The following is a 26,781-nucleotide window of genomic DNA, read 5'->3' as shown; positions in this document are numbered from 1 at the left end:
ACATGACTGCTTTCTTTTTTGGCTCAATCCTTCACTATCAATAGAAGTTAAAGCTTTGAAATAGTTATTAGGGCATGAAAGTGTTGTTGCTACTTCAGTTTCTTCTGCTTGCTGAAAGTGCCATAGGCCCTGTAGTGCTTGTCTTCATGAAGGTGAGTTTAGGGGGAAAGCTATGCCAATGCACCTAGGTCTTGTACGAGAGGCCTGAGCAACATTCTCACTTGCCCAGGAGCCCCTAAACATTTTGTTTATAGTACTGTCATTTTAGCATTTTCCTTTTCTTAAAGCAGTCTCTTCAATTAATTTCAGTAAGATTCTAAAAGGAAGTATAGGGAAATGAAGGAGAGATCTCCAAAGGTAAAATTTGACCTTATGTCTACATCCAGCCTAGAGGATCTGTGCGTCTGTGTCTGTTAGCTTTAACGTAAAACCATAAGAATAATGAGACACATTTTGCAATTGCAGCTGTTATTGCAGGCAGCCCAAGAACAGGAGCTACCGATAGCCAGGTATAGCATATGTTTCCAAGAAAAAAAAAAAGAGCTTAAATGTGAAAAGTAGTTGTCTGCAAAACAATCCCTTTAGAGCAATAGTATCCTGCTAATCCCAGCACTGCTGCCCTTGAGGTGTGATGCTTTTCTATTGGATTAGGACTTAGTGTCCTGTCCTCATCATACCTTTCTCTTTTTGAACTTTAGACACTGTATTTGGGAGGTCATTGGAATTACGTGACCGTATAAATGATTAAGCTCACCTGGTAATGCATGCTATGTTGAAAGGGATAATATAAATAAAAGAATCTTTACCAATACGAGGTCTATCAGTTTGGTAAATAAATATTGTATTAATCGTATGAAACTATGCTGTTTCAAAACAAATTTGACGTTAGACTAAGCTCATAGTCTGTTGAAATAGAACAAATTGCTTGCAGTTCTTTTCACATCATCTTTGTGGTGCACCAAAACAATAATTATGTGAGATTTTTTTTCTAGTGTTTTAAAGAAATGTCAATATTGAAATAAAACATCTTTATTTTTTAAAGAAAAGTTGTAAAGTTAGGAAAAAATGTCTTCTAGTATAAGTGTGGATCATAATTAGATGTTATCTCTTTCTGTCTTTCTTGCTGTGAGAATGTCTTTCATGAATTCTCAGTTTCATAATTTACTGTAAGTATGAAGAAAGGAAATGAAAATTAGGAAATACTGGTATGACCAAATGAATAATTCTGCCTCTCTAATTTCCTTCAAATTTAAGGATACTGTAATTCATTCTTACCCAACATTTAGCAAAAAGTGGCTCCCATTTAATCTTTGTAATCCTGGCTTTGAAGCTGCTGCTGCTTTATAATTTTCTGTATGAGCAGAAATTGTAGCAGTGGGGTTGATTAAATGATTACCCATAGGCCTGGCTGTGAAATGACAGATGTGCTCTGCTAAGATGTGAGTAAATGCTGTGAGGTTAGTAACTTTCTGCAGTGTGAGTGAGCTCCAAATATCATTATGTACTCTTACTATGAATTACCTGTGACACAAATATATTGCTTTTTTTTTTTTTTGGCTGGCTTTCCTTAAAAGGTTTAGGAGGGAGCCTGACACAGGTCAAACCCATCCTGAGTGCTTGTTGCAAGTATGTGTATAGTTGGAAAGAGAGTGCTGGAGTCAGCAAGCGTTACCTCCAAAAGATCTTTCTTGCTTTCCCCTGTTGTGCCTTAAAATATTCATTCCCTCTTTGGCATTTTTTCCAGAAATGTGTGAATCCTGTTGAATCTTCCTTTAATAAGAGGCTGACAGCCTGCTGTCTGCAAAGAAATTTACTAGGATAGTAGCATGGGGGTATTTAAAATGATGCTTTTTCTTGGGTTTGCTTGGCTCTGCAAATGCTTTTGTGAACTGCGGCATAATGTTCAATGGCACCCACAATAGTAACAGCATAAGGTGAAACATCTGTATCTCCAGTAAAATCAATGTGCGGAGTTAACAGATTCACAGCCCTTCTGTCCCATGTAGCAACTTGCAACTTTGTTTTTCTACTTTTCATGATATGGAAAGCTCCAAAGCAAGACTTTTGACATTAAAACAAAATAAAACAAAAAATAATACTCAAACATGACAGTTCTTGTTTATGGGTTCCTCTTGGAAAGGTTTATGGGTTCCCTTTGGGAAAGGAACAAAGGTGAATGGTTTCCCACAGCAGCCTCTAATAGCTGGTGGTACTGTCATTAACTGTGCATCCTCTTCCTGGTATTGTGCTAAATAGGAACTTCAACATTTCATTAAAACTTGCAGTTAATCACACAGCCCAGAGTTTGCATCTGGACTTAAGAAAAAATGTTCTTTGTAAGGAGAAAGGAACAGAAGCTAAGACCCCAAAACTATTTAGCAGATCACCTTCCTTTCTCCAACAAAAGTAATCTGTCATTTTTCAGCAGTTGTATGCAAAATGAATTTCCTTATCTAGTGATAATGTATAGGAGCAGAAATGTGTATTGTACATACTTCTTTGTGACAATGGCCTTTTCCCACTGTGCCTTCTTACTTGCCGGCTCTTTGCTGTAGTGTAGAAATCTACTGGCCTTTAGTAAGAGCTGTAGCTTCTAGAAATGGGAGAAAGCACAAGAGCAGTGAGAGAGCCTGGAGGTGGTAAAGGGAAAGGTCAGAGAAAGGAAAGGTAACATAAAGGTGAGAGACAAAATAAAGGAGCATCAACAGGATAGGAAAAACAAACTGATAGGAAAGGGAGACAATGATCTCATCATTGTCAACATAATTAATGTTGCAGCAATATTTACATTATGGTAATACATGTCCCAATTGTGCTGGGTGCTTTCCACAGAAGTGCCAATCTGTGGCTTCTGTGGAGTAACCTCCCTCTTGTCCCCACCATCTCCTCATGCCTCCCACTTGTTCTTGCTTATTTCCATCCCTTTCATCTCTCATAAAACAGCCTCTGCAGCCTCCCATCAGGAGAGAGGATTCCTCATTTCACTCACACTTGCATCTGCAAAGCTGTCTTTTCTTTGAAGTACGGGCAGGTATGTTATTTGGGAACAAGAGGTTGAGTGATGAAAGAAAGAGCATGAGCATATATAAAAAAGAGGAAGAATTTTCAGGCTGAAAGGTTAAGAGGGTCACTCTCTGTGACCTTCACTACCAGATCCACGGGCATCACTGTCTGTGTTGTCACTCCTCTTCCTTGTATCAGTATGGTCCAGATTAGCTTACACACTTAAAACAGTGGTGTTTTTAAAAACTGGGTCATTTTGATTTGAGTCAAGATGGAGACAAATTTTTGTATGTAGATATCCAACAGATTTCAGACAATAGCAGCTTTCACATACAAAGATGGCAGTGACCTTTAGTCAAGCATAGCTGCAACCAAACATTTCACATAGCTTATCTTTTAGTATTTTGCTGGGAAGTTGCAAGGCTGGTGTAGAAAGGTTGCAAAATATAGTCTTGAATACATTTCAAAATTGCCACAGACCAGTGATTTGGACCAATGTGGGATATACAGCATAGTGTGGTGTGACTAAAAATGCATATATGAGCCAGCAAGCAAGAAGGCATAGAGTGATGTGACTAAAAATGGCATTCCTTAGTGGGAATTTGTCAGAGTCATTGAGCATAGTGTTCTTTGGACAGTTTGATAAATTTTAGGATGATGTGAGCTCATCTAATACTACATATGGTCAAAGCTTACAGATGTTTATGAGGACTTTATTTGTAACACATATATGTTGGTTACTACATATCCAGAGTTTAGGTCTTTTCATAAAATCTGTGCACTGCTTCATTCTTCTTGCTCTTCATAGTCATTAGTCAGTTATATGCTTCTTGTAGTCTCTCCTTACTAAATTTATTCTGGGGACATGCTCTTTAAGGCATTGCTTATTTAGATAGCAAGCTATGAAATGAACAGAGTATTTTTTGGCCTGAGAAACAGAAAATACTTGAAACTACATCAACATTTTCTGTATGCAACACTGATTACGAGTGATTTTATACCTCATCTTTAGACTGCTTGCAGACAGGTATCTAGTCCTTTAGGCAGAATAGTCTGTTTGCCTTTGTAAGTTAGTTCCAGTATGGAGGAAAAAGGGGCAAAAAAGTGCTGGAGCATACAAGATGATTGAACTAATTGGAAATAGAGTGGTCAAAGGGTCACATTCATAGCAGAATTTTTAAAACCTAGTTTTAGCTAAGGGTGTATTAATGACTTCGGATTTCTTTACTCAATCAATTATTTATCTGCATTGCTAGCTGAGGATATATTCAATCTATGTATAAAAGTGTGTTCTTATTTTGGATAGTGACAGCTTGGAAATACTAGATTACTTAAGGATTGTGATGATGGATTCAACTGTACTACCACATGACCTTTAAAATTTCTTCTATGCTATTTAATATGCCAACATGTTATTGTACAAGTTGTGCAAAGTATAGATTTTATATTCTATTTCTGAAATTCATAGAAATGTTTTGCAAAGCCATGAATTTGCTCTATGATAATAAGCACAAGCATACTGAGCTGTGGTAAGTCACCATGGTGAGAGAGGGCAGGCAGTGTGAGGAAGTTTGGTTTTCCTTTTAAATACACAAACAGTGATTTAAGCCATTGGGAACATCTCCTAGGCAGTGATGTTTTTGGATTGATCTCTCTATCCCACAGTTGCTACTCCTTATGCAATAAGCCAAGTCATAAGACTGGCATATGTTGTCTGTAATAGATGTATTTAAGGGTACATGCACAACCGCAACCTCATGTAAATCTTGCTTGATAAACATGATTGCATTGAAGTAGCTGGGATAATTCAAGGAGGACATTGAAATACCAAAAATACCAAGGAAGATCCTGCTTGGTCATTATCTTCCATGTGGTTTTCAGCATTCCTCTCATATTATGTTCAGTCTCGGCAGCCACAGCATGAGCTTTAGCCTGTTTAGGGCCAATACCTTGGCAGCAGTACACATCTTAGTGGTTCTTAGTGGAAACTAGGGATGCTTTTCACACTGTGTTTTTGTGGTTGTGATTGAGAATACTCAAATAAAAATAGTAAATTTTTGCTTTATCTTATTATTTCCCCAGTAGGTGGTAGATGTTAACACCGAGGAAAAGTTAAATATTAAACCAAAGCAAAAATTAAACATGACTTTTCAAAAAGTCCCAAAATAAAATATTCTTGCAGGGATTAAGAAATCTTGTTTTTGGCAAATCTCCTTTACCAAAGTCATTAGTGTAAATCCTTTGAAAAATAAAAATTTCAAAGCATTTCAGCAAATAGGTCTGTGTTTATCAAACTGCAGATGATGCAAAATGCTATTGTTCCTAACACAAAATCTGACATCTTTATTTTTATTTATTTGCCTTCATCAATACATAGAGCTATAGAAATAAGCCAGGCTTCCATTGAATAGTCATATCCTGTTTGCATAACCTGTGCCAATTTGTGATTTTTGGCCACATTAGTTGGGGAGAGGAATCCTCATTGACAGTAAGTAGGCAATCAGGGAAAACTTGGCTGGTGGCGGGAAGGCCACTTTCAATTTGTACACATATCTGGAATTTTGCTAATGAAAGATCTATCAATTCTAAACTTAATAAGGAAAACAATACTAATTCACAACACAAGTGTCCAGTTTTCACTGCCCAGAATGCCTTATTGTGTTTTGGCTTATTTCAGTGTAAATTAGTAAGGTGCATTGTTATTATTGGATTGACCTACCCAAAATCAAATTAAAATCTGCAAATGTAGTAAATTAACCTGTAAGTATAAGATGCGCTTCTTTAGGGGAGAAAAAGCACCCCTTTATTCACATTTTTATTTCTGAGGCTAATTCCAAGCATGAGCCATCAAATAGCCAGCCTTTGGGGTGTTCTGTTTTGTTTGACTGATTTAAAGGCAGTTGTAGAATTGTTATAACTTTTCCTCCAGACAAACAGGTTCTTTATGCCACTATTTCAATCCAAGAAGCCAAATAATACCTTTTTTATTGAAGTATTTTTAGACATTGGATACATCTGGAAAAATATTCAAGAAGATAATTAGATTGCATTAGCAATGTGTCTGTTGTGGTTTCCCTGATCCCAAAGAAGGCAGCCCTTTATGAAGCACTTGGCCACAGTCTCCGCAAAATCTGCTGTGTAAATTGGCCCACACTAAAGCATGTGGAAAACATTTTTTGGCTGAAACTTGAAACCATTCATGTGGCTTTGAGACAGGGAAGCTCAGCCTGCCAACATCAATAGAACTTTGTACTACAAACCAAAATGGTCATTTAGACATGTGTACTTTCATGCTTGCAAATGCACTGAGGTCAAATATTTTTTAATCTTGGGAATTTTTCCTCTTTATACAGCCTCATATTTCACGCAGGAAATGAGGCTGAGTACAACAAACACAAATCACTGAGACTGACAGAGCATATTGGGTTCAAAACCCGAGCTTTGACTCTAATTGCTCTCCAAAGGCCTCTGGCTCAAGGTAACTGTTGATTTAGTTCAGCTGTTTCAAATCAGCACTGTAAGGTCTTGCTAAGACAAACTGGTTAGGCCACATTACATTTGTACCATTGGATCCCTCGGGTACAAGTATAACACAGTTAGCATTTTAAAAGATTGCATTTGTCTGTACACTGCAGGCGGTAATTACAAGCAGGCAAATCTTTTGTGAAAGATGGTGTGACCTTCCTTTTGGTGAAAGAGTGATGACGGCTCCTCATGGAGGAAAAAATAATGTTTCCATTCAAGGTTCTGGGAAGGACCCTACCTTGTTTCATATGCAAGTCTTCTCGGAAATTTCTTGCCTTTTTTTGTGTTCTTTTTTTTGTTGCTTTGATAGTACCCACATATCACAGTAGTTTATCTCCCTAAAATATAAAATTTCTTTTACTGTCCTGTAGCAAAAATATTACACCACCTTCTCAGGGAAGAGAGATTGTTAAACAAAACCAGCCTTCCCCTGCATGAATTAAACAGTTGACACCCACTCAATTCCTCATATTCACTTCCTATATTATGGCCTGCTTCTGACATAAACTGGAGCTGGCTTTTCATCAGGGGCAGGCCTGGAGGATTACCTGGCTGAATATAAATCTTCTTGGTGTACTGTATTCTCTTACTCTTCTTAGTAGCGTAAGTGCTGAAGTGTGATTTATATCAATATATCCATTTGCTTGTCTACACTCAACATTTGCATAGCAAAGATCTAATCCCCTGGAAAGAATGCATGGTGAACTTATGCCAAGTTTAATTCACAAAACGCAATTTTAGAGGCTAAGTCTCACTGGCCTAGAGGTCATTCTATACATGTCACTTTGGGGCTGAAAAATCACAGAGCAAATCAGCTAGCCAAATCAAACTGCTTTTATCACAGTAGTAGGCTGGGAAAGTGCTAGGGCTCTAAGTCCTTTCTCCTCTTGCTGCACAACTGCTGTGGGCCACAACTGTGGGACACACTGATGAGGGAACTGTGTTAGTATGGGCCAGCTGCTTCTGCCTCACTTCAGTAGAGCTTGACCTGAGCTCCCCAGGTGAGCTGGGGAGACCTGGCTGTGCTGGGTTTCTGCCCTCTGGGCAACACAGATAAATATGTAAACTGGGGCTCGGCCTGATTAATTTAGATGGTATTAATTATCACGTGTGTATTTGTGCATAGGTGACAGCATTCATATTTCCTGTCATTAGAGTGAATGTTTCATCTTTCACAGGATTCTTGCTACTAATGAAGAACCCTTTTGAGGCTCCTTTTGTTCTTTCCATAAATTCATCACCTACATCACAGTGAGGGTGACAGAGCACTGGAACAGGCTGCCCAGAGAGGCTGTGGAGTCTCCTTCTCTGGAGATCTTCAAAACCCGCTTAGATGCAGTCCTGTGCCACGTGCTCTAGGTGACCCTACGTGTGCAGGGGAGTTGGACTAGACGGAGGTCCCTTCCAACCTTAAGTGTTCTATGATTCTGTGATTCTATGATCTTCTCAAGATTCACTGCTCACAGGCAAGATCTTTGATTAATGCTGCCTTTGCAGTATCTAGTTTCCCTCCAGAGCTGAGAGGTTCACCAAGGAGATGGCAGGGTTAAGTGAGCTCTCTGAAAATACCTATAATGCTGCACGTGGGCATGATAACTGGGGAGAATGACATCTGAACCAAAAGGGGTAGCTTGGTTTTGTGAAGACTAGGTAGTCTTAAGTAACTCGGTGCTCATTATGATTCAGGTCAGATTGGCAAGTGTCCCAAACTGTTGCTTTCTGCTCCCATATTGTCTGGTTCAAATGAACTGAAAAATTCACCTTCTTAGTTGATTGTGCCAATGGCATAGCTAGTGAGGTGTGGGCAGCCCTCCTAGGAAGAGGGGTGTATTTTCCAAATCCTGGTTTATGCTCACTAAGGTCTAGTTCACCTGGGCTCCAGGCTAAGAGGCAACCATGTTAATGCAGAAATGGACCTGACCTGGTAAGTGCTGCAGTGAGACTGATATTTTAAGTAGGAATCTACAGCAATGTGTCTTGTGGCTTGGAGCTGGCTGGGACTTAGTCAAAGAAAGCTTGTTTGTGGCTGTGTAGACATATCCTTAATGGAGATGTACAGGCTAAGTGAGAAACTTGTGCTGGCAATTGTTGCTTTGGTCCACTGGATAGATAGAAAGTTTTCTGCCTTTTATTCCAGGAGAACATGTTTTTCTTTTTCATACATTAAATTTAATTCTATTAAAAATGTGTTTTGTAACCACTTGCTATGCTTGCAGGTAGCCTGCATTTTCAAAAAACTCAAAGCTTCTTGAATTGGTACACTCTCTTCTGGTTTAATCACTTTTTATAATACAGAAAGGCTAGAATTGAAATACAGCAATTACAGAAGCATACAACAGAGCAGTTAGAATAGATGGAACTGCTGTATAGTTAGTGTGTGTGTGTGCATAGTGTTTAGTACTTAAGACCTTCAAAGCATTTTCCAAATATTAATTAAAATTCATCCCTTTTTCCCTGTGAGGTATTTGGGAGTGGTTGCCAATAGGATCTCAATATTTTACAACTAGATAGTAGTAGGTTAAAATTTCATTTTGTTTTTCTATTCTTAGAAAGGTGAAAGTTGTCCTATCTACTGGCAAACATTGACTCTTAATAGCAGCAACTAGGACTATTTTTAGCACAATTTAGCAGACAAACCGACCCAAAAACAGAGCTCATGGGAGTCACTGGAGGTCTTTAGAGAGATTAGAGTATGAAGATAACACCACTGACATGTACAGTAAGAAGATTATGATAATGAACACAGATTCTGGCCTAACAAAAGACCTTACAGTAAGTATATGCAGTGTCACATACAGAATCATTTTGACAAGCTGCTAAATATTATTTTCATGCCTCCATTTCACAGAAGAATAGATTTGGATTCCCTTTATAGAATGGAATTATATTTAGTAATCACACTGAGCAAACTTTTTTTTTTAAATTAGGGCAATGCACTACAGAGCATTTATGCAATGAGTACTTGTAAACCAAGCAGAAATGTATCTGAGATTCCTTCTAGATTGGTGCTTGGTGCCTGCAAATGCTGATGTATCCTCTTTTGCTTGATACTTGCCCTTGAAAGTAATCTGTTCAGCTGTAGTTAAATGAATAAGATCTCAATATTGGCTGTAATCCTAGTATGGTCCGTAAATCCACTCTTTAAAAAAAAAAAAAAAAAGAGGGAATATAGCGAACTATATCTTTCTATAACACAATATCCACATCTAAGAACAAACTCTGTACAAGGCAGGATGGTTTGAACAATCTCTTTATTAAGCCAAACTTTCCCCTTCAGAATTAAATACTTACAGTTTTGCTTTCAGAAACACCAGTGCAGTATTGTGTTGAAATCACTGCAGGAGCAAGGGCAGAACTTGTCACCTACTGATTTTCTGTGTCAACATACACATCATGTCGCTCTTGTTCCGTGTCTGGTATTAGCACCCAGGTCTGATGTGATGAGCATTTCTCTTAGTTTTTTTATCTCCCGTAATTATGGGGGCAAAAGCATAAAGAAACGATTAAAGTGACAGCTCTTGCAAACCCAGTGACAGGGCTGGTGCTCAGCTGAGATGTCCTTTACAATAGCCTCTGAAATGGGGTTATCTCTGACGTGAGCTGCTGAGCCCAGGCTCAACAGTGGCAAGTACTAAATTTGCAGTTTGTTTCCAGCGGTGCCTGGAGAGATGCTGCGACGGTGCAACTCCCACAAGGAGCCAAGTGCTTTGCTGCGGCAGTCCTGCAAATGGCAATTTATAAAGCTAGAGGGATTGCTCTTGAACTTCTGACAGAAGTGATTTGCTTTCTTGGTTTTATGCTTGTTGGATTATTTGCTGCCTGTGCCAATCTGTGTCAGCCGGCTGTCTCCAGCTGCCAGCCATTATAAGTGAAACAGGAAAACTCATGAACTCCCCTCTTTGGAGAGGTTATTTATCCTTTTTTTGAGACACAGATTTTTATCTTTCAGCAGTTTCTTCCTTCCTGTGTTTGCTAAAGTTTCTTTCTATGCCACTTGCAGGCCTTTCTTGACCCTCTTTGAATGGAGAGAGCTCTGATTTATCTGCTGGTGGAAAAATGGTAAGAGACAGCGAAAGAGGAAAAAAAGTCCAAAAGCTGGGGAAGGGAAAGGACAGGACTATCCTTCAGGGCAGAAGTGCTACCCCCAAAGTTTCTCAAGCAGGTTCAGCTGGGGCTGGTCTCTAAGCCTGGAAAGATGCGCTCTCAAAGCTTTTTTGCACGACAGCGTAGTTGATTGCCACCTCACCACAAATTTTGCTTTTTCAGAAATCTCCTTTAATTCTGAGATTGTTGCTTGAACTGGGCGAATTTAATTTTTATATGTTGCCATGGGGAATAATGCTTTTTCCTTTTCTCAGAAAGAGAAAGAAAATGAATGAAGGAATGAAAAAATGACTGCTGAATGACTAGGCTGATTTTTGATTATTTAAAGGACCTTATACGTCCACATCTTCATCATACTATGAGGCTCTTTTCTGTGAAAAGATGCATCTACTGTAGTAATAGGAAAAAGTTAGCCCTACGGCTAACAGCACATCTCACAAAACAGTGTTTTTCCAATTGATAACGCTTGGCAGAACACAGCTTTCGTAGTGATGAAGGAATATAAGTAAAGTCTTACACATTCATGGCCCAAGATGGGCTAGGTAGATTCTCATTACTGTGACCTGTGGATAGTGCTCTTAGAAGAGCAGCTTTAAATTATAAAGAGGAATTTTTATCACCAGGGGGGTATTTCACTTGAACCAGGCATCTGAGGAATATAAAAGTCAGCTCTCTAAGGGACTATGCCAAAAGAGAAAATAATCTGATGCTTAAAAGAATTTCAAAGCCTCCTGACAATCAAAGCAGTTCTTCTGCCCTCCCCGCTTATTTTTCCATTGTGTGTTTTAGGATTATCAGAGAAGTGCCGTTGTGATTGTGATGATCTTTGGTAGTTGCGTTGCTATACGTGGGTTTTATGTTACAGTTTATAAGATGCTGAACATTTGCTGAGAGATCAAAGTACTTATCATAATGAGAAAAACGTACATAACAACAGTGGTATAGCAAGGGTAAGGATTGCCTGAAGCGGAACAAATTTCTGCAGATTGTCTGACAATGTAAGGATAATATAGCAGTACAATCAAGAGAATAATATTACCTAATAAATCACCACTCTTATATGTCCTACTGTGTAACTTACCATTTTATAAACTACTAAACACATTTTCTGCTTGATTAGCTATTTTACATCCAGAAAACCCACAATAACATCCTCTTCCTTTAAAACTAATTTGAGACAAAGATCTCAATTTGATTTTAATACTGACGGTCGATAGGGTGGCAGTGGCAGACTGCTATGATGGCTTTTACATTGTTTAGCATTACAGTGTATCATGACAGTGGGTGCAGGTAACTTTGGCTGTGCCAGGGGAAGACTGCACTGCAGGCCTGTGCCCTGCTGTGCTTTTCACTTAAGACCAATGGGATTCCACTTTTCCCTGTTGCAGCAGGTGAAGGTGAATACTATAAACAAGCTCCTGATCCCTTTAGTCTCCTAAATTCTAGCAGGAGCTGCTGGCCTTTCTGTGGCCATGCGGATATTTTGCTGTGAAGGCCTGGGCTCACAGTCTGGGAGGGGCCAGGTATCTTTCCTTGAAAACTCAGAGGGGCTCTTCCATTTCCTGATCCCTCCTTGCGCTCTTCCATCTGCCCCGCATATCCCTGTGGCATGCAGAAAGTGAAATCAACACATTTGCTTTGGCTTTTCACAGGGAAGTGAAGGTATGGCTTAAGGTGCCATAGAGAACCACAGAATCATTATGGTTGGAAAAGACCTTCAAGATTGAGTGCAACCATCAGCCCTTCAAAACCATGTCCCTAAGTCGCTCTTCTACACCTTTCTCAAGTACTGCCAGGGATGGTGACTCTACCACCTCTTTGGGCAACCTGTTCCAATGTTTCACCACTCTTTTTGTGTAGAAATTCTTCCTAATGTCTAACCTGCACCTCCGCTGATGCAACTTGAGGCCATTTCCACTTGTTCTGTTGGCAGTTATTCTGGAGAACAGCTCGACCTCACCTCACTACCTCATTTCAGATGCTTGTAGAGAGGAATAAGCTGTTCGCTTCTGCACCCTCAGCTTGGGCACTGCTGCCTTCCTTTTTTTCCTGGATGAGAAGCATAGGGTTTGGTCCAGAGGAGTACAAGCTTGTCGGTGCAACACGTGCCAGCACTCACAGGCTCCAAATTCGAGCGCGTGCTTCCCGCGCCATTTGACAGCAGGCAGCAGATTAAGGCTGTGCCACAATCAGAATTCGTTTCCCTTGCACAGGACTAACACAGCAGCAATTTTCCAGCCTGCAAAAACAAAATCCGATTCCTTCCCCATTTTATGAGTTCCAACGTTTTCAACAAGGCTAACGAGGGAAGCGGGGGCTCCAGGGGTCTGAAATGTATTTGCTCATAACTAGCTGCCTTTGCCTTCTCACTTTTATATTACATATTTTATATGATTGTGCATTGCAGATTACTTGAAATATATATTTTTTCATAGCTGTTTATTGGCCTCTGAATTAGAAGTGTAAAATTTGCATCAATTTTGTCATTTAGAAAGAAGTCCTAAATACTTTCTGAATATGGTTATTCATAGCTGCTCCTCGTCCTGAACTGGCAAGATTAGGAACAAGATAAGTGAATCCTTTAATATTCCATAGTGCCCTTATGCACTGTCAGCTCGGAGAACTGTGCAACTCCAGAGCTCTGCAGTCCCCTCATGTTACCTAGCCTTTGATTTTGTTCTGCATTCCCTCTTTCCTGAGTTTGGATATTTGCTTAATGACAGTGCCAACAAAAATTTTTAAGTGCTTTGTGGAAGGTTGAGCCTAAGGCTTACGAGCTATGATCTCTGGGGTGGCTTTAAAAAAAAAAATAGGAGTTTTTCCACTGACTGCAGCAGCCACCACAGAGTTAAACCTGTGCCAAGTGGTTTCAGTCTTACATTAGCTCTGGCAGCAGATTTTTCTATGGGCTTCATCAGGTTTCTTAATTTTTCCATTTACATATCTCTGTTTATAAATTAGTGATTAATTGTATTTATGCTGTTCACTGGAATAGCATGTTTTTGCAGGAAACTTTATGGATTAAAATGAACAAGGGTTATTATTATTGTTTTGATTACTTCTGCAATTTGAAATTTAACAATGGCATGCTACAGTTGATGCCTTCTTAGAAATGTTGCACAGCTTGCCATAATGAATCATCAGTCTATTATCATTTTCTCTTTTTGTCCTAATATGTTCATTTGGTTACTGCAGAGTTTCACCAGCACTTTACAAAATTATTGTGGCAGTACTCTGACAGTAATTATATTGGTGTTTTGCCTTATCATGAAAAGTATGCAGAGTTTCTGGTTGAAATTTTGTCATTAGCAAGACTGTGAAGACTGTGTCTTTCCACAGATGTAATCTGAATACTGTGTTTGACCCAAAGACTATGCTTGTATTTGCATCAGTGGAGTAGAAAAGCCACTACCACAAGTACTGCCATTCAGAGGCAAAGCAGTACACAGGATGCTGGATAATAACACATTTTAAAGTAATCTGAACACTAAGCTATAGCTTTCTTCCTTCCCACATACTGTGCTGTTAACAAGATTACCCTCTCGTGATTAATTATTTATTGGTCAAATCCCATTTAAGAAATGGGCAAGTGATGAATTTTGCTTAAAGTATGTGGACTTGCAATTTCTGGTGTCTTGTCCTTCCTTCTGTACACAGAGGTTCAATAGTTTAACTGTACTAAAGCTGAATTGCCCTGCTAAACAGGGTTTCAATAAGAGCTTGTTTGAAATTTCATTGGTCTTGTGGCCCATTTATGTAATAGCAAGGGAGACATGTCCTGACCTATCAATCACACTTTAAAAGAGCCATTCAAAGTAATGTACATTGTGCACAAAGGAACCAATGGGCAAGAATGTTTATTATTCCAACAACTTTGGGCCCAAGCTGGGGGGCTAAGATCAAGCGCTTCGTTTAAAGTGTCTCATTGCACATCTATATCTGACAGTCGGTGTAGCATCTAATTTTTTAATTGCAGAGTCTTTTCATTCTCTCTTTCATTCTTTGATTAATATCTTAAATTTGGCTATTAATTAGCTGGTGTTTCTCTCTGAAATATACATTAAAGCACTGTAGACATGTTTTAAAAGTTTTTTGTTTTCTTTTTCTTTTGCAGCACAAGAATATGCATAGAGATATTAGCACTTTATGTTAGCAGCTAATTCTACCATTTGGTAAAGGAGAATGGCCTTTAGGCTCAGTGGGTTTTTTTTTTTGTTTTGTTTGTTTTTCCCAGTTTTGTAAGGTATATATTCATATGTAATTTTAAAAAATGGGCAAAGATGAAGGAAGGTACAGTACCTGTACCAACCACATTTTAGGAGTGGTGCTTAAGCCTTCATTAAATATCTGACTTGTTAACATGCTTCATTCTGCAAAGTAAATGCTGTAGCTCATCTGCCATGTATTAAAAAGTGGAATTTTTGTGCAGTTCTACCTCCAGGATTATACTAGTCACATTTTTCTGGTAGATTGAATGACATCTTCTGATGACTTTCCCTTGGTTTATTTTTGGTATTCTGTTGGAAACTGCTTAATTGGCCTTATCTTGATGGGCATGTCATGAGAAAAGAGCAACCAGTCTGGCCAAGAAGCTAAAGACAGGTCTATACCATAAACTGTGTCAATATAGCTCTGTTGATCCAGGGGTGCGAGGAAGTGTAATTTATGATCAGAGTAGTTTTACCAATAATAATCTAAAAGGCACAGTTATACTAGCAGTTATTATTGTAGAAGAGAGTCTGCAGCTAGAATAAAATATACCAATATAGCATGCCATATTGCTCATATGAGTTGCATCCATCTTACAATATTTTGCTGGTGTCACTGTAGCTATGCAGCCAAATAAAGACTGTTCCTAATAATGCTGCAGTTTTGAGAGACTGTTTCTTACTAAAAGTTCCAGTGGAATTTGGGAAAAAGTAGGATTTGAAGAAAAAACAACAGCAAACAACTGTTTTTTATCCTAAAATGCCTCTTTCATAGCTTTAGTGAAAGTGATACAGTTCATTCATTATTTTACTACTGGTGATGTCTCTTATCATTACAAGGAAAAAACTCCAGTATTTTTTTTCTTTTTGCCACCATGCTGTAGAAATATACCATTACTGTCTGATTGTAACAACATAACTAGGCCACTGATGCCACTAATCAGAAATTACTGTGTGATGTCTTAATTAAAGTAAAAAGAAAACCTGCAATAGCTACTATAATAGATTTATACCATTCATTTACCAAATTCATTCCATCGCAGAGTTAGAACTATTAAAAACAACACAGATTCCTAAGAAATAACAGACCGGAATTTGATGACTGTATAAGGGACGTTTGTGCTGTAAACAGGGATCCAGTGCAATTGGTGTACCAATCACCAGGTGCGTCAGATGCATAAAACAATGTTCTCTCTGCCGTGTTCCTTCCTGGCTAATATTTTACCTGTTAGTTAGTTAGTGTAGTATTTTGGCACGCGATTAGTCGGCAAAACCGCCCATGAGAATGGCCCATTTTACAGCACGCTTGAGTAGGCCGAAACAGCAGGGGCTGCCATGCTCCCATAGTCTCCAGTGTCAAGCTGTGCTCTGTTGTGTGTCGGAGATTGGAGGGGCCAGCTTGAGCTTTTATTTTCAAGTACTATAATATCCTGGGAGAACGTGAGCGGCACTTTAAGCTGTCCCTGGCCTTAAGTCTTTGTTACCCTGGGTTTCAGCCAACTCGCTTGAAGTGTTCAGTGGGGTGGAAGGTTCCCTGAGCTGTGCTGTGGGCTCCTCGCATTGGTAGGTGGATGATCCTTAGCACTTGCTAGTGTCCTTGGCAATTAGCAGGTAGAAAATATAAAGTCTGAGACCTTGTATTCTGGCAATCTTCTGCCAACCTGTGCTGTCTTGTTTTACAAATGAATGAATATCAGTTAATACTGTTACTATAGCAGCTACTGTCTAGCTTTGCAAACATGAATTATTTTTATGCACTTGCTGCAATTTCAGCTTGTTCTGGTGATATCTTAAATGACAAGGTCCAATTCCACCACAGTTTTTCTGTCAGGAAGACGGGGGTTTGGGTAGGATCTTTTATATGGGCCATGGTGAAGAGTGGGGAAACAAATGCAGGAGCATGATGTTTGGAATATCCAATAACTTTTGGATTTCTCAGTTGAAAACTTCTGCTTCACTTGTACCCATGGCTTGGACGGCCTGCAAACTGCAGAAGGCATCTACTACAACACAGATGTGACATATCACCAAATACAGAGCCAAACAATACTTCGCTAAGGTCATTGCCACTTTGTGAGCAAACACGGCACACATGTCTGTTTTAAAACTGATTAACTGAAAGCAAATGAGGGTTCCTTAGACAGTCTACTATAAAGTAAGTGCCTGAATTGTGCCTATTTATTTATTTATTTATTTAAAGAAACAGGAAAAGATTTTTCTGTTATCTTTCCACTGATTCTTATTTTGTAAGACTCTTTTCTTACTAAAAGGAAAGTTTGGCAAGACTGCGAGCACTTTCACTCTATGGATATTTCTTGACTTTTTTTTTTATGATTTCAGTAAAAATTTTGCCATTGACATCAGTGGAAATTATGGTTAAGCTTGCCTGAACATGGGTTTTATTTTTAATTTAATATGTTTTTTGGCAGGAAAATGCTTGATTTGTTCCAAAGGAACAAATACTTTAATATCTTGGAAGGATAGACGATTTAAAAGCAGAAGTAACTGGGACAAAGGAAAAAAAAGGCAGTAATTTTGCCAGGTCAGAACACCTGATTTACTTAAACAGATGCTTTCATATGTTAAGAGGGTTGCAAAATGCAATAAGTTAAAATTAATTTAACTAATTTCATAATTAAAAAATGCCTTCAAATTTCAATGGCAAGCTAAAGCTTTATTTCAAAATAAAGCACATATTAAAGGAGACATTCCAAGTAAAATACTGGAAAAAAAGAAATAAACAAAGAACCCATAAGTCTGTAGTAGTTAAAAAAATGAACTTAAGGATCTTTAGCATAAAGTTATGCTATTCATAACTGCCTAATTAAGAGAACAGTTTTTCCTCCAATATAAGTTACCAGACATGTATTTGCTAAAAGAAAATATCTGACAGACTTGCATGTAAATTTGATTCCCCTTTATGAGTCCGTGGTTTAAACACTTTCTTCACACCCCTTTGCTTCTAAATTCACCAATGTGATATTTGCAGTATTGAGAAAAGAACATGTGTTTTGAAATACAGAGGCATATCAACTTTGTATTTTGCTGGTTCATGTGCAAATAGTAATGCCATTTTGATATTCTTTCTATAATAACACAATATTAGTGATAGTATCTTAGAATAAAAGAAGGTTCTTTTCAAAGGAGCTAACCCTCAGTATTTGATTATTTAACAGAATAAGCTTTTATAAACTTCCTATTTTATGGGATAAAGATTTATTATCATTATTATTCATTTGAAAAACTCAGGCACATTTTGGTCTTTTTTTTTTTTAATTTGCTATGGATGCAAAATAGATGAGTTGACATCAATAGAGTAATTGTGTTGTAAATGAGATGGTAATTTGGAGCTTTAAGAATTTACTTTGTCTTTTAATTAGTTCTGTTTTCATGGATATAATATTTACTCTAAAGGAGAACATCAGCAAAAATCATAAGCAGGATGAGGGATGTGCCTTGTTCTTGGACCAGCAGACTCTTTATTTAGGAAAGCTGTTGCTAAAGTTGTCATAAGGAAGAACTGAAAGGAAAAAAAATAGGAGCCTAAATGTCATGTTTCACTGGAAATTTATGAACTGTGTTGGCACTAGGCGGCAATAGGTTCACAACAAATCCCCACATGTTGCAATTTCCTCCAGAGAATCTCTCGTGCAACCACCAAAGCCCTTTAGGGTTGGGAGGACAGGAATACCATGCTAATGCTTTAATTCTATTATGCAGTAAATCACCGCTAGACCAGACACAGTGTCTCGCAGGTTGTCTCCACCCAGTAGCTGAACAAGCAAAGATGGGAGCGATATTGGTCAGAGGTTTCATCACCTGAAAGGTCACAAAGTGTGTTGAGGGGGGGAACTCTACACTGTGTTTCATAACCAGAGTTAAGCTGGATCTGTGGCCCTGTGGAGTAAAGCTGGGTTTGTACCAACAGGTATCCCAGCACCCTCAACACCATTAAACCTCCTCAAAATGTCGTGGTTTATTACCCCACCTGTTGGACTCGACTACTGCCTTCGTGGCGATGACATTTGCAGTTTGAGCCTGGCAGGCTGCAAAGGGATTAGGAAAACAACACAGCTTCCCCTTGCTTCCTTCTCCAGGGCTTTTAATACATTTTCCAGCATGCATGGAAAGCCAGTGCAAGTGGTCTGGCGAAGCGGGATCCGACAGGCACACCAATGACACTCTGGGGACCTGTGGCTGAATGCGGCTGCTGCTCACTGAGCCCATGTAATCGGAGCAAACTACAATATAGAGCAGTAATAAAAGCTGCCGTTGTGGTTCTCTTCAACAGGATGGAGAAGAGAGTAAAGCAGGAAGACAAGAGCCTTGCAGCTCAAGACACCATAGCTAGTTATAACTTAATTGCTTGAAACTTTTCCTCATAGCTATGTGTATATATATATATCTTGCCACATATGCTCCTTCTTGTTCTTACCCATCAGGAGTGAGAATCAGGGATTTAAATGCCTAAATGTAAGAGATGCCCATTTAAAAATTGAGTGAAAAAAATAAAGTGTTCATAAAGCAGTGAGAGTAGCCACTTCCCATGGCCATATTGGTACAACTGTACATGGACTAATCTCTTACCATAAAAAAAAAAATAGATACTAAACTGGTATGTAACAGCTTTAATCAAGGATTTAGAGTTACAGTGGGATATCACTGAGACACAACAAAACCTAATTTTGTTTTCTTTTATCCCATAGTGTCTTTCCTGTTTTTGTTCCCTGCGATTGTTGGCAAACCAGATAAGAGTCTGATCAAAACTTTAGATAAACTTTGAATGTTCTGTAATGAAGGAACTTACTGTACTACTTACTATATAGAATGTTATATGTTTTATATGCCTTGACCAGCGCTCATCTGCCTTTTTTTTCCAGTTCACTTTGCTGACGTAGGTGTTGTAGTTGATTGCTAGAGGAAAATCCTGCTCGTGTTCTCCCTTATGTTGTAGTGTGTCTCACAGAAATTCTCCATCTGCCCCACTGTTGGCAGATCTCAAATGTATCACAGAAAAACAAATGCATATGTACACAAGAATGATAGCTAATGGGAATGACCTCCATAGCTCCAATCATGACTGATTGCCTTCTATTGCCTTTTTTCTTATTTTAAAGTCCCCTTGACACAGATTGATTAGAGGCAAGGACCCATATGAACTTATGAAAAAATTATGGATTTTTGAAAGAGCTTTAACATGTGTCATTTGAGAACTAATCATTTCTTGGCTGTCACTATTATCTCTGCCCTCCTCTCCATCAAAAAATCTCCCTTACTTTGAGAATGTACGTATAATAATCAAAACCTGATGCTGTGGATTAAAAAATAAAGATGTTGCTGAATAAAATTAAACAACAACAACAACAAAGAAATTAGATTTGTATGATTTTAACTATTCTTTAATCTGCTTCTGGGCAACAAAAGTGATTTGTGTCAGCCGTTATTGCATTAAACTTTAATTTTCTTCCACAAGCAGAGGATTATATAAAGGAGTATTGGATTGCACTCAGCATGGATTAGCTGAGCGGTGTCTTTGCTGCCAAGGACCAAATGGATTTCCTTCCTTTTGTGATTTATATTTTTATTGCTGTTTTTCCCCCCTCCTTCTAATTCCCATTACCCGTCTGTTTGCCAGAACTGAGATACCCTCAAGAGCAGCAGAAAGGCAGGCAGAATTATTGGCTTATTGCATATATTTATGTTCCAAGGATCCTTGCTAGCCAACATCAAAGGCATAAGCTAGCCTCTAGCCATAGAAGCTGCTTGCTAGTTTGTAACTGGAAAATTAAAAGCTTATTCATTGTAAAAGGGGCATAGTCTTCCTTTCTTGAATTAAATATATGTATGCATGACCAGTTTAACTTTTCTCTTAAAAGTTGATAATTTTTTTCTGGTTCGTGTAATGCCAAATCAGCAAAGACTCACTGGAAATATAAAATGATGTATGGTCAAAACAGATGCTGGCAGTGGGAATGAAAGAGAGAAAGATTCACTGTGAATATAGAGGAAGTGACCATTCAAAATTTGCACGAATGAAGGCAGAAAATAAAAAACAAACATTCTGCTAACAGGCTGCATGTCATAAATTGCAGTTTGTATTTTGAGGACCATTTTAGGAATAACTAATGAGCTTTCTGGTCCTGACTCTTTCACCAATGAGGAGGTGTGTGGTGGTAGATGAGACTCAGGTAAGGAAAAATATTTAAGCTATTGAATTACAGAAAGTGGAGTGTGTTTATAGTCAGGGAAGTACTGCGGCCTGTGTACCTATCACTGACCTCTCTTGGGCAGATATAGCAACACAAAACAGATAAAACAATAAAAAAAAGTCTGTAGCATAGAAAAGCTATTAAAAAAGCACAGACAAAAGATCGTATTTTGCAAAAGATCTTATTTTAAGGATGAAGTGAGAGCAGAAGCAAGCTCTTGGTGTTACTGCAACACCAAAATCATTCTTATTAATAATAATTTCCAGAGCACATTTTCCATGGATCAGGCATAAAATATTTTGTGGGTGATAAACAATCCAGAAGCTTGAAACTGAGATGTGTGACTGATGAAACCTGAGCTACTCATGAACCTGTGCTTAAATACTTCTCTGCATGTTGCACATCCGTTTCATGGTCCAGAACTCAAGCCGCAGTCAGACCTGGCCTCAACACTTAGTATTTTGTTGCAGAGTAAACCCAAGCTTTCAATTTCCATACATAAAAGAAACCTAATGAAAAGTCGCACTTGGTCCTTCACTTGCCAATGCTGCTGACTGAATCTTCCATATTATCTCATGTCTGACCTGAGTGCTTGTCTTAATCTTCAAGTTTTGGCTGCTGGTGTTCCGTTGGTGGTGCACAAAAAGAGTAAATTGTTGTTATGTTGTCAATACTCAGCTTCATGGCTACTGCTGCTGAAATAGCTGCACGAGCTGAATTTTTTTTTCTCCCTCCCTTTTTTTTTTTCCTTTTTTGGTAAATATTAAGTTTCTCAGAAGCAACATTCAGCTCATTGGTAAATAGAACATTTAAGCTATTCCACATTTTTGAAACAGGCATTTAGTGCCTTCAAACTACTGACAGAGACACTGCCTTGTCAAACACTAAATCAGAGAGGGTATTTCCTGCTGCTTCCATCACAACTGAAAGATTACATAGAGACTCCCTATGGTGACTTTAAGACATAGTTTTTGCCTGTCCTCTCTGTCTTAAATGAAGGAACTGTTTATATAGTGTAAATATTGTGCTATACAATTATTTTTTGAGTTTTTTTCTTTATTTCTTAAAAACACACATGCATAACACACCACAGTCTTCCTCCTCATCAATGTGGAAAAGAAGGAAACTTAGCACATTTTAGAAAGCTGTGTGAAAGGGATCCCAAGGAGGCACGTGTGTCTAGCTACTAGTCTGTGTGTAGCTCAGACAGGAAAACTGGTACTTTTAAGACTTAGAGAGGAGACCATTTAATAGATGTTGTATTTACACTTCAGCCTACCTCCGTTCTTCTTGGTTAAGTCAAGATAAAATTCACGCAGTGAAACATTAATCTTCTGCTATTGTGAGTAGTCACATCATGTAAACACTTTTATATGTTCATTATATGTATGGAATATAGCTATATTTTTATTATTACTTTTTCGCCCCATTACTGTTACTGAAATGTATTTTTCCTGAAGCCATGCGAGCTTTTAAGTTGTTTTACAGTCTTTGCAGCTTCCATGGACGCAACCCTTGTTATTCACTGACAGCAGTGGAGATGTGATGGAACCAGTGGAAAATGGCTATTTTCTAATATTTTCTCATATTTTCTATGTTCCTCTTTGTTTCTTGGTTCTGTAATTGGTGCTGTTTTGTCTAAAAGGAAAGGTTGTCTTGGCATGTTGGAATGCATAGCTACTAACTCCATCTTTGAGGGCTTTCTCTATATATGCAAAACACAAGCTACTTGCACAAAAAGGCTCAGGTTAGGTGAATGCTCTCACTCTATAAGCCCATGTCACCTGTGTAGCAAAAATGCACTTGTGCAAGCTGTAAAGCATCCTCTGCATGTGTAGAGAGTCTGTTGAGTCTGTTGATGGGAAACAGCTGGCATCTGAGTCTGTTTACTGCCAACAAGGGAAGCTTTGGTCTTACGCATAGTGAACTTGAAGACATCAATACCAAAATGCATTGCTGAATCATACCTTAGTATCTGCCATTTTATCCTGCTTTTTCTCTGGCTGTTCTGACATGAAAATTATGGGTAAAGTTGTTGAGATTTGCAACTTAGATGTGCAGATTGAAGAGGGTTAAAGAGAGAACTTTTGATTCTTGAATGGAGATAGCCTGATAATATTCATCCTTGTATATTTCAGCTCTAAGTCTTCTGCAAAATTGTAATGCAAACTGAACTGAAGAGTTAACAACACTTTCAATTTAATTTGACTTCAATATGCCTGAAATAAGGGGGAAAGCCTACTTGTTTTATCCCCATTCTCTTGTTTAATTCGAATCAGATATATCAGCAGTTGAGTAAATCATAGGAATATCTATGTATAAATCTATTTATTACACGTGCGCTTTTGTTTTCTATTCTATGTTCACTGAGTCCAACTCCTAAAGATATAGGCTATGTTTATACTGCTGTTGGAAATATCTATGTATTGTTTAGGTTTGCATTGCCTAGGTCTTCAAATTCGCTAAACATTTAATGTCTGGAACTCTTTTTCACACTTAGAGATGGAATCTGATTATATTGTCTTCAGGAGTGGGAAAACTATTTTCACTGACAGCTTAAGAAGATCTTAATTTTTTTACATTAGAGGAGTGCAAGCTATAAAATAACTTATACTACTTATACTTTGCTTACTGTCTGTAGGCTGAACTTTTTGACTTTCTAGATAGATATATGAACCTCCCAACTCTGTCTTCCCAGAGCCCCTTTCCTATGATGTCATTTAAAGATATTAATTTGATTATAACACTTCTCTTTTTATAAAATAAATACTCCTAATATTTCATCCTAAACTAATATGAAGTAGAATTTGTTGCATTCTTGGTGGAATTTGATATCAAGCGCTTGCTTAGTTATGAACCTATTCCATCAGCAGCACATTGGTTATACTTCTGCTAGGTGCATATAATATAGTAAAGAAAATTTACAGCAAAATGAGGAGACACATGCCTGGTTTTCATAAGCCAGTTTTTTACAGGAATATACTACTACTGTGATAGATTGTAGTGTCTGGTTTGGTGGTTTTCATAGGCTAAAGAAATCAGAATGTGACTTTTTTTCCTAGTCTATTGTGTCGTATTCAGAAAGGATATGGAAAAAAAATGGAGGTGAATCATCACAAAATTGCAAGAGAGATTTAAAGAATATAAAAAAGCTTTACGGTAAAAAGTATACTTTTAGTTCAACAAAGTTACAGTTGAGAGTAATTTGATCATATATAATCATGTGTAAGCTGATCATATGTAATTACTTACATGGAGAATGGCAATGACCATATCATAGAATCATAGAATCATAGAATGCTTAAGATTGGAAGGGACCTCTAGAGGTCATCTAGTCCAACCCCCCTGCACATGCAGGGTCACCTAGAGCATAATTAATATTCAGAAGCAAAAACTCAATAGAGTTGAACTAAACTATGAATATTCAGTAAGTGTAATGATCCTTGGAATAACAAAGCAGTGTACTTGTAGTGAATTCTTTCTTATTTGAAATTAAGATGAGATATCTTTTGAAAGACATACATACCACAATTCAGTCAGGACTTATTTAGCTTGATGAAGGCATTACTTCACATAAGTATATTGTCAAAAAGGTCTCACCTGGCTTGAAAGTCTATGAATCTTTTAATTGTACTTAAGCATTTTGAGTTAATTCAATAATTTAATCTTCTGAAATTTATAGTATGAAGCAGCCTACTAAAATTTTTATCTCTGTAGAATTGTTCTGAACACCTTTGCCCTGCTCTGTCCAAATTACTTGGAATTCCATCACTAGATTCACTGGTGTACAACTGAAGGAATGACTTAGTTAAAAAAAGAATGTCTTTCCTGGGGTGACATTTCCCATGGTTGTGTGAATTTTAACTGGAGAATCTGCAGGCAAATGTTTTAGAAGTTTTTCTTTTATTATGCTAACTTTGGCACCGAGAGCTGACATGAATAGGTCAACAAAATGAGCAGTGCAGTAGATTTTTGCTCCCCTCGCCCCGGCCTCTGGTTTTGATCAAAATGGAGGATTTGGTGCTACAACTGTATTTATAATCTCTGTAGAATTGTATTTGCGGGTATTTTATGTGCACCGCATGTAAATCTATGTCTGCAACTGTTTGAATTAGTTGAATTAGTTCTCTATCTGACCTGTGTCAGAGTGCCATTCTCAATTCATATAAAAATATAATTCAGATTTTATTGTACTCTATTTGTGACAGTATGAAAATATTAGATGTAATTGTAACAGTGTTCTGGTAATTAGCACAGATTAAGATTTGTGGAAAGATTTAGCTCATTTGCTCTCATAGTTTTTCCAGTTTCCAATGTTTCTCTTTATGAAATACTTTTTTTTAGTATACTTCTGTGATTTTTATGGTACAGAGGTACAGAGGAACACAAGCTACCGAGAAAGAATTATTTCTGATTCTTCTTCAGAGTAGGACGGAACTGAACAGAAAAATTTGATAGCATTTCAGCTCCTGAGGACAGAAGTTCAGTTGACAAAATCTAATGGACATCGATGAATGTGATTTTGAAAGTGAGCATACTAGAACATACTGTTCATAATGCCCGGTTCCTTAAATCATTTTAGAAAAAAAAAGTATTATCTACAGATTATTGTTTTTTAATAGTTTGGTTGAAAGGCCTTAAGACATGTATCGAGGTGCCTTTTTAATTTCTGGTTGTGCCCATGGAAGAAAAAAGAAAGAAAAGAAAGAGAAGGAGGGAAGGAAGGAGGGAAGGAGGGAAGGAAGGAAGGAAGGAAGGAAGGAAGGAAGGAAGGAAGGAAGGAAGGAAGGAAGGAAGGAAGGAAGGAAGGAAGGAAGGAAGGAAGGAAGGAAGGAAGGAAGGAAGGAAGGAAGGAAGGAAGGAAGGAAGGAAGGAAGGAAGGAAGGAAGGAAGGAAGGAAGGAAAGAGGGAGGGAGGGAGGGAGGGAAGGAAGGAAGGAAGGAAGGAAGGAAGGAAGGAAGGAAGGGAGGGAGGGAGGGAGGGAGGAAGGAAGGAAGGAAGGAAGGAAGGAAGGAAGGAAGGAAGGAAGGAAGGAAGGGAGGGAGGGAGGGAGGGAGGGAGGGAGGGAGGGAGGAAGGAAGGAAGGAAGGAAGGAAGGAAGGATGGAATTATATATGTCGTATATAGCTGGACTATATCTTGCAATTCTTGGTATATTTTCCCATGGGCGTGGAGAAGGAATTGTAGTCCATCTTGGTTTTTAACTTGTTACCTCTTGTTAATTAGCTCTAGTTAGTAAGTAAGTAAGTAAATAAATAAATAAAACCACTCTGTGGCCTAATTTTACTCAGTATATCCCCTGTGGAAGAGTCATTTGGTTCCTGAGAAGAAAAAGGTATATGAAGAAAAAGGTATATGAAGAGATACTGGAATTCTGCCATATGCTGTAACATATGGGCAGTCAGTTCATGCTATGTTACATTTATGTCAAGGCAAGGACTCTGGTGGAAGACTGTATTATGTTATTGTATCTCAAACCCTTAATAAAATACTTAGCACCTCTCTAACATTGCAACAGAATGAATTGATCTTCTCCAAACCAGGATTTATGTAAATATTATCAAAGAAAATATGGTTTACAATTAGAGAAAATGAGGCAGGGAGCAAGCCTAGGGCTACCCTGGTTTTAATAGGTAAGATACTTTGGTCCCTGTTTTTCAGCAGATGACCCACTCTTTAATTAACTTTATGTGCAGCAGGCTTTGAAATGTGTTTTTCTTTGTGAATTACAC

Source organism: Tinamus guttatus, unplaced genomic scaffold, assembly GCF_059628265.1.
Source record: "Tinamus guttatus ecotype Peru unplaced genomic scaffold, ASM5962826v1 Tinamus_guttatus_pri_ptg000021l, whole genome shotgun sequence".
NCBI lineage: Eukaryota > Metazoa > Chordata > Aves > Tinamiformes > Tinamidae > Tinamus > Tinamus guttatus.
Note: the sequence above shows the minus strand (reverse complement) of the source record.